The 8170-nt window shown below is 43.9% G+C and overlaps 1 protein-coding gene across 1 annotated transcript in view; it reads right to left on the reverse strand.

The window, feature by feature from the left end:
* Positions 1-8170, reverse strand: part of LPXN (leupaxin) — a 44668-nt gene that overhangs the window by 6086 nt on the left and 30412 nt on the right. The gene's annotated exons all lie outside the window — the stretch shown is intronic.

An 8170-nucleotide genomic window follows, 5' to 3' on the forward strand; every position in this document is an offset into this window, starting at 1 on the left:
CAGATTCATCCTAGAGAGGGTTAAACCAGGCTACTCCTTGGAGGCAAAGATTCTGGGCTTTGTCTGATATACTTTGGACATGTTGCAAGGAGAGACAGGTCTTTGGAGAGGGACATCATGCTGGGTAGAGTAGAGGGACAGCGCAGGAGGGGAAGACCCTCTATGAGGTGGATTGATTCAGTGACTGGAGTAATCGGGATGGGTGTGTAAGAGGCAATGCGATTGGCACAGGATAGAGCAGGGTTTACGGATGTTGTACATAGGGTCGCTATGAGTCACAAGCGACTCGACAGCACACAACAACAACAACAACATCTTGTTATTAACTGAGAAGCTGTCTGGTTTAATTAAGGGATTGTGTCTTGCTGTTAACTTAGCTTGTGACTGCTTTTTATTAAACCTGGACTTTCAGTGTGTGATATTCTTTGCCATCCCCTGTCCCCCAACCTATTTCCCAACTGAACCCCACAAATGTGAGCAAAAAGGGATTATGTAAAGTCTGGGTGAACATTTGCAACAAATTTCAAACCCAGTAATTTATAGAAGTAGGTGCAGCAGAGATTGGTCTTATGTGGTGTATATTGTTGATGGGGACAGTTCTCCTTTGGGAGTTAGTAGAAATCAGACTCAACTGTCTTCATGTTCTTTTTATAAGTTGTTTCTAAAATTTGGAATTACAAATGATGCTGCAAAGAACAATTTTTAGACTTGTAAAAACTCAACTCATTTTCATCAAGTTGGGACCTCCAGTGGATTTTTCAAAGGTTGTAAATAACGCAGAAAGAAGTTGTTCACAGTGAGGTGGCGTTAATATGTCACTGTGTGGTGGGACTAGAGGTTGTTGTTGCTAGGTACCATCCAGTTGGCTTCAACTCAGAGCAGCTGACGGAACATCAGAATTCAACAGGATGTGACCCTGCTGGCCTGCACCATCCTTAAAATCTCTGCTGTACTTAAGGCGATTGTGATACTGTGCAAATCTATCACAAGGATCTTTCTCTTTTTTTTATGATCTTCCACCTCACTGCTTGGTTTAATGCTTGCTGAAACTGAGAAAGCACTTGCTCCAGAAGGTCAAGGACTGCATCATCGTGATAGATGGTGAAGAGATGGAAATTATTAAGAGCTTTAGTTTGCTTGGCACCACAATCAACACTCTTGGGGCCAGCAGCCAGGAAATTGAAAGACCAATTGCATTGGGAAAGTCTGCTGTCAAAGACCTCACCAAAGTACTAAAGGGCAACAATGTCAGTCTGGAGACTAAAGTGCGCCTGATCCAGGCCAAAGTCTTTTCAATTACTTACAATGCATCAGAAAGCGGGACAATGACTAGGGATGATAGAAGGATAATTGATGGAGAAGAATGTAGACTATACCATGGACTGCTAGGAAAACAAACAGGCTCATCCTAGAGAGGATGAAAACAGGCTGCTCCTTGGAGGCAAGGATTCTGATGCTTCATCTGATATACTTTGGACATATTGCAAGGAGTTATCAGTTCTTGGAGAGGACATTATGTTTGGGAGGGTGGAGAGACAGCACAGGAGTAGAAAACTCTTGAAGAGATGGATTGATTCAGTGACTGAGGTAAGGGGGGTAGGCATGTCAGAGACAGTAAGAGTGGCACAGGAAACAGCAGGCTTTGGGGCTGTTGTACATAGGGTCACTGTGAGTCACAGGTGACTCGATGGCACATAACAACAACAAACAACAACCTTACCAATCATGGAAGCACAGAAAGGTCTATTGATTAAGGAAAACACATACCCACAATCATCTTCCTTGCTTTTGTGAAGCATACTTGTTCCCAAACGTTAGCATGCAGGAACCAACTGAAGAATGTGTTAAAAAACAAAGATTGCTAGGCCCTCTTCCCAATTTCTCTTTCTGTAGGTCTTAAGTTAGGACCTGAGAACTTGCATTTTCAGCAAGTCCACAGGTGATGCTGACACAATATAAAGCAAGCTATATAAAGCTATGCTTGTCTGTGAGTTTGTGTGACTTAGGGAAATTATAAGCATGCCAGCTAACCTACAAATGACCCTCATGTAGACCTCTGCAGGGTGACTGGTCTCTGGAGCCAGCTAGCAGGGAGGTAATGGCCTCTGCTTCACCTCAGGTAATTCTCAGGAGAGGATTCAAGAGCAATCAGCCAAACTTGCTGTGATACCCCTGTATTTGGTAATCCAGCAAACTGAGAAAGTTTCAGAACTTACTTTTCCTGGGGGCTCTCTCCGGGGCCAATTACTGTGGAGCACAGATGAGAAACACTAACAATTAAAAGTGCTACCGAGCAGGGGAGGGTTGGAAGGCTCTGGTGAGGCTCTTGGCCACAGGGGAAATTAGGGAGCACCTGCAATGGCCTGGATAATAAACCATTAAAAAGCCAGGCAGGTAGGCACTCGGGACCTGCTCCCTGCGGGAGGATGCTGAGGCCTGCTGTGCTCACACACTTGAACCTCAAAGAGGAATCCTCTGAACTGAAACAAAAATGCAGGTTAATTTGATTTCCCAGGAGGCCTGGTGGGTAAGCTGTCATTAGAGGAACTCTGCGTGTGACTATGTGGGAAGGCACACCACCCTCTAGTTAATGGAATGACCATATGCTAGGAGACTTCTTTTCAGAGAGCCAACAATATAAACAGAATTAAAATAGAAACAGAAATACAATCCAAGAGGAGCTGTTGATTAATAAGTGGCCTTTTGCCAGGTGTCACAACTTATAAAAATGTCTTAAATGTGGCGTCATATTTATATAAAATCATAGAATGACCCCAAACAGTATCCAAGTAGCCTTGCTTATTTAGAGGGAGCCCAAGTCAAAACCACTAAAAGAAACTTCCTTTCGTGGTACTTTTTGGTCATTCTATAGATTGGCTATTTTTAATTGTCTCTTCTTGTAATGCATCTGCATTGTATTTTTCTACTCTGCAGCATCTCCTACATGACCATCCATGGGTATTCACTGTTCTGCTCAGCTAACTCCTACATCTAGGGCTATGCCTACAATGTAAATTTACCATGCTACATTTTAATAAGATTCAGATTAGGTCCCAATGAAAAGTGCTGCTTAACCAGAGTGTAATCCAGAAATAACGTAATTAATGATTTGTGACAAGCACTGAACAAGCTTCAGCAAACAAGCTAATTACTACAAAGCACCTTGCTGGAGGATTATGTTAGTGCCCTTGTCTCCAGTTCTAGTGCCAAATAAATCAAATCAGGCTGGTATCAAGAAAGGTCGGGGTCCAACAGCTGAAGAAGAACTGAGTATCCGTCAAGGGGCAGCAGTGACGTAGAAACAACATGGGACTTGGAGATGTGAGACCTAAGTTTAAAACCCAAACCTTTGACTTTCTGGTGTCATTAAATAACCTGGAGCTAATACACCATCTTTGGCAGTATTCGAGAAAGAGCAGAGATACCTAAAAAGATGTGAGGTGTTGGGATGTACCAGGGACTACCAGAGGAATAAACAACATTTGTGTAAGAAGAAGTACCATCAGAGTGCTCACTGGAAGCCAGGAGGTCAGACTTCGTCTCACACGCCTCGGCCATGTTGTCCCAGGAAGGGCCAGTCCCTGGAGAAGGGCATCATGCCAGGAAAGGTGGAGGGTCCGAAAAGGAGACCCTCAGTGACGTGGTCTGACATGGTAACTGCAGCAGATGGTTTGAGCATTGCAAAGATGGTGAGGATGACGAGGAGAGGGCAAGGTGTCCGTCACATAGAGGGTCACTACGGGTCAGGAGCCACCTGATGGCACCTAATCACAATAAGATATGATAGATACAAGAGTCTAAAAGGAGCTGCAAGACACATCTCCAAAAGAAATAGAGACTCTTTCATGTTTAAACTCCTTAACCATACTGTTGTTGTTGTTGTTGTTGTTGCTGTTGTTAAGTGCCGTCAAGTCACAGGCGACTCATAACGACCCTGTGAACGAAAGTCCTGGACACCTCCTGTATAACTTTCATCCTTTCTCCAGGTTCATGGGGTTTCCAGAGGCAAGCTATTATGGAAGTGGATGCCACTCCTGCTTCCAAGCTTGTTTTAATCCAGGAGCTCCACCAAACACCATCCACCATGGGTAACCATTCTCAGATTTGACACATTAGTGTCACAGTGTTCAGCTTCACAGAAGACACAAGTTACCTCTGTACGGCAAGTGGACAGACCAGGGTTACATGACCTAGAAGAATGTTTCACCAAAAACATTTAAAGGCAGGCCTGAGGGCCGTGGAGTAGACTCACCCACCTGTGGCTTGGGAGCATGGCTTTCCACCCGCTAGGCCCGCTGCTCTCTTTCTATGCTGTTGGTGGTGGTGGTGTTAAGTGCCTGACTGCCACCAAGAGGAGCCACCATGGAGGTACCAGCCATCCCGTCCACTTAGCCGGCTGACTTCTGGAGTGGAGGGAGACTCCTGTCCCCAAGCCTCATCAAGGATTTTAAGGTAGCACCTGGAGCAGGCTCCGCAGACCCGACCCCACCCTTACTTACCCTTCTCTAGGGGTCAGGGCCACCCATGCAGCTTTGAAAGCCAAAAAGGACAGTAACACACAACACAAAAGATCCCAGAAACTTCCCTTGCCTGACTGCCACCAAGAGGAGCTGCCATGCAGATGCCAGCCATGCCCTCCACTTAGCCGGCTGACTTCCAGAGTAGAGGGAACCACACTACAGATTTTTTTTATTTAAAAAAAAAAAAAGTCAAAATAAAAGGAAAATTGAGAGAGATTTCTTTGGAGAAAACCATGTTACAAGTGCCCTATCATTACTACCAGGTCGTGTGCGGCGCATTTCCTGCTTCACCTTAAATCAAAAGATAAGCATCAATAGCACGGCTCAGAAAGCTGGGTATGCATCTCCCATTGGTGGGACACAGCCGATGGTATCCAACTCAGTCCTGAAAAAGAGCCATAGATGGAGAATCTGAAGAACTTCAATCATTTCTAAGGCACCAACTGGACGGGAGAAATGAGAATACATACAACACACATACACACACACACGCACGATCTGTGCAGAATGGATTGTCAAAACAATGTGCCAAGGGAAAGAGAGCCCACCAAAACATGCAGAGCCTTCATGATAGAGCCCGTATGGAATCCACAAGAGCACCCAAGAAATTAAAAAGAAAACGACCAAAACCAAAACCAAAAAAAACCCACAACAAGCAATTAAACACTTGGCAAGTCCAAAGAACACAATATCCGAATGTGGAGACAAGTTAGCCAGTCAGGCTCTTCCCCACCCTCCCCTGTGGGGTCAGACGTGAAGGTCAGTCACAAGAGTGAGGACGATGAGAGCTGTCAAAGGCAGTTCAGGACTGAGGAGAGGCCGCTTGCCCTCCCCTCACCACCTGCAGCTTAAAGGTCTCACCAGGCAGGAGTAGCTGTCACTTTAAATACGTTGAAAGCTTTAGCTGTTACCTCGACTGAATTACCCAGGACTCACTTTTTGTGTTTGTTAAATTGATTTTTTTTATTTACATTTTTTTCCCTTTAACCTTTTCAGAAAAGACACAGGGATGACCCAGGTTTTTATGTAGGTAGAAGGAGAAAACTTTTCTCACTGAGTTAATTTTTAAAGGATAGGAAAAGATAAAACAAAATCAATTTTTAACACCAAAAATTGCATGTATCAAAAACAAATGAAAAAGGAAGGAGCCAGAAAAATATAATGCAGTAAACAGGGAAGGGGAAAAAACTTGTAAAGAAATACCAAGGGAGAAAAAAGCAAAAGTTTACATAAATGAAACAATGTGTACAAATGATTGGATGGTATAAAACACAATGTAAATAAAAGAAACATAATGTATACAATGGTAATGTGCAAACCGATCAAAATAATAAAGAATCAGAGATAAGAATACAACCAAACTTCTCAACCAGGAAGATAGAAACAACTTCTTTTGAATTTTTGAAGAAAAGAATCTCTATCTACAATTTGGTGGCGAGACCACTCCACCAAGGATGATAATGGGACAAAAATGTTTCAAACATTAGAGGGCTAAAAAAAAAAATTACTCATTTTCTCTCAGGAAGCCATTAGAGAATGTATCCCACCAAAATGTCAGATAGAATATTTCTTTAAAGATCTGGAATCCAAGAGCAAAGGATTCAAGTAGGAGATAATGGATTGAAAGGAATTCTCAGGATAATGATCCAGGAGGGTTGTTCTCAGTGGGCCTAGGGACAGGGGGTCTCCGGAAAGATCTTCTCAAGTGGCAGAAACGGAACTGACGTATTACAATTCTGTCAAATAATTTAGTTATCCATACAATGAAAGCTAAGCTAATGGGGGGAAAAAAAGATTAAAATATAAACCTAAAAAAATTCTAAAAATAGCCACTGAAATAATAATAATGATGATGATCATTTTTCTCATCAATGATTATCATGTTGTTAGGAAGAGTCGGTCCTTGGAAAAAGACATCCTGCTGGGAAAGGTGGAGGATCAGACAGTGAGAGGAAGCACCTCACCACGGATCCACCCCTCACCACGGCTCCACCCCTCACCACGGCTCCACCCCTCACCACGGCTCCACCCCTCACCACGGCTCCACCCCTCACCACAGATCCACTCCTCACCACGGATCCACACAGTGACTATAACAATGGTGACATCAGAGACGATGAGGACAGCTCAGGCTAGGACAAGGGTCAGTTCTGCTGCTCATAGAGTCATTGTGAGTAGCAGGCACCTGACTACACAGCAATCATTATGATAAATTCCCCAGGGGGCCACAAATGGTTTTCCCTGACTATTAACCATAAGGTTTGTGGTTTGATCCCATCCAGTGCCACGATGGAAGGAAAGTCTGGCAGTCTGCTTCTGTAAAATTTATAGCCAAAAAAAAAACGGTTGTCCTCTCTAACACGTGGGGTCTACAGGTGTCAGAACTGACTTGACAACGGCAGGTTATCCCTCTGTGTGTAAGATACTCTTCTAAATACAGGACTGACATCCCCTAGAATCTTCATAATGACTCAGATTGCCTCTCACAAGCACTACTTTAATGATAAGGAAAGTGCAACACAGATAAATCGGTGGTTTGGACAACATCATATAGTGGATAAATGTCACTCTCCAGATAGGATGTGATCTCAGTTTGCCATTGTGGCTCACCCACGAGCAAGACACACAAGACTCTGTGTGTGTTTGTGTGTGTGTGTGTGGGGGGGAAATGTAACTGGAAACGCTGGCATCATTACCTACTGAGTGAACGCAAAAGGGGAACATGTTGAGGTAAGAAAAGGCATTAATAACATTTCTAAATCCTCATTTTTCCCCTCTGGAAAATCAATATGTTGTTGTTGTTGTTGTTCTGTGCCATCAAATCACCTGTGCCTCATAGTGACCCCATGCACAATACCTCTGAACCCTGTCCTGTCCTGAGACAGCCTCGCTGACTCCAACAAACATGTCTCTATTACTCCAGTTACTGTGCCAATCCATCTCATCCAGGACCACCTTCTCCTGCACTGTCCGTCCACCCTTCCAAGCTTCTACAAGGACTGGTCCCTCCTCATAACATGCCCAAATATGTGAGATGAAGCCTCAAAATCCTGGCCTCCAAGGAACAATTTGGTTTCACCTCCAGAACAGACCTATTTGTTCTTTTGGCCATCCATGGATTTGTTCATAATATTTTGCTATACATCTGAGAGTTGGATAATGACTAAAGGTGATAGAAGAAGACTTGATGCCTTTGCCTTGTGGGGCTGAAGAAGAGTATTGAATGTACTGCCAAGAAAATCAATTTACAACAGTAAAAATTTAAAAATCTAAAGTAGTATTAAAATGTGAGTAAAGAACAAATAAAGAGCCCTGGAAGTATAGTATATTGTGTGTTGGAGTGCTAACTGAAAGGCTGACAGTTCAAGTCCACCAGCTGCTGCATGGGAGAAAGATGAAGCTGTGGCCTCTGGTGAGGATTTCCAGCCTCTGAAAGCCAGGAGGGAGGTGCTCTGAGTCAGAATCACTTGCAGGCAGCGGGTGGGTGGGAAACAACAAACTCAAATGAAAGCCCATCAAGTTGGAATCTACGCATAACTGACCTCTAGGGAGTTTCTGAGGCTACCACTTTGTTGTCCTGTGGAGCTGCTGGTGGATTTGAGCTGCCAGAGAAGTGTGGCACAGTGTGACAACTAGGCCTGGCCTAGAGG

The sequence above is a fragment of the Elephantulus edwardii genome, unplaced genomic scaffold (assembly GCF_000299155.1).
Source record: "Elephantulus edwardii isolate Elephantulus edwardi_28Jun2011 unplaced genomic scaffold, EleEdw1.0 scaffold00284, whole genome shotgun sequence".
NCBI lineage: Eukaryota > Metazoa > Chordata > Mammalia > Macroscelidea > Macroscelididae > Elephantulus > Elephantulus edwardii.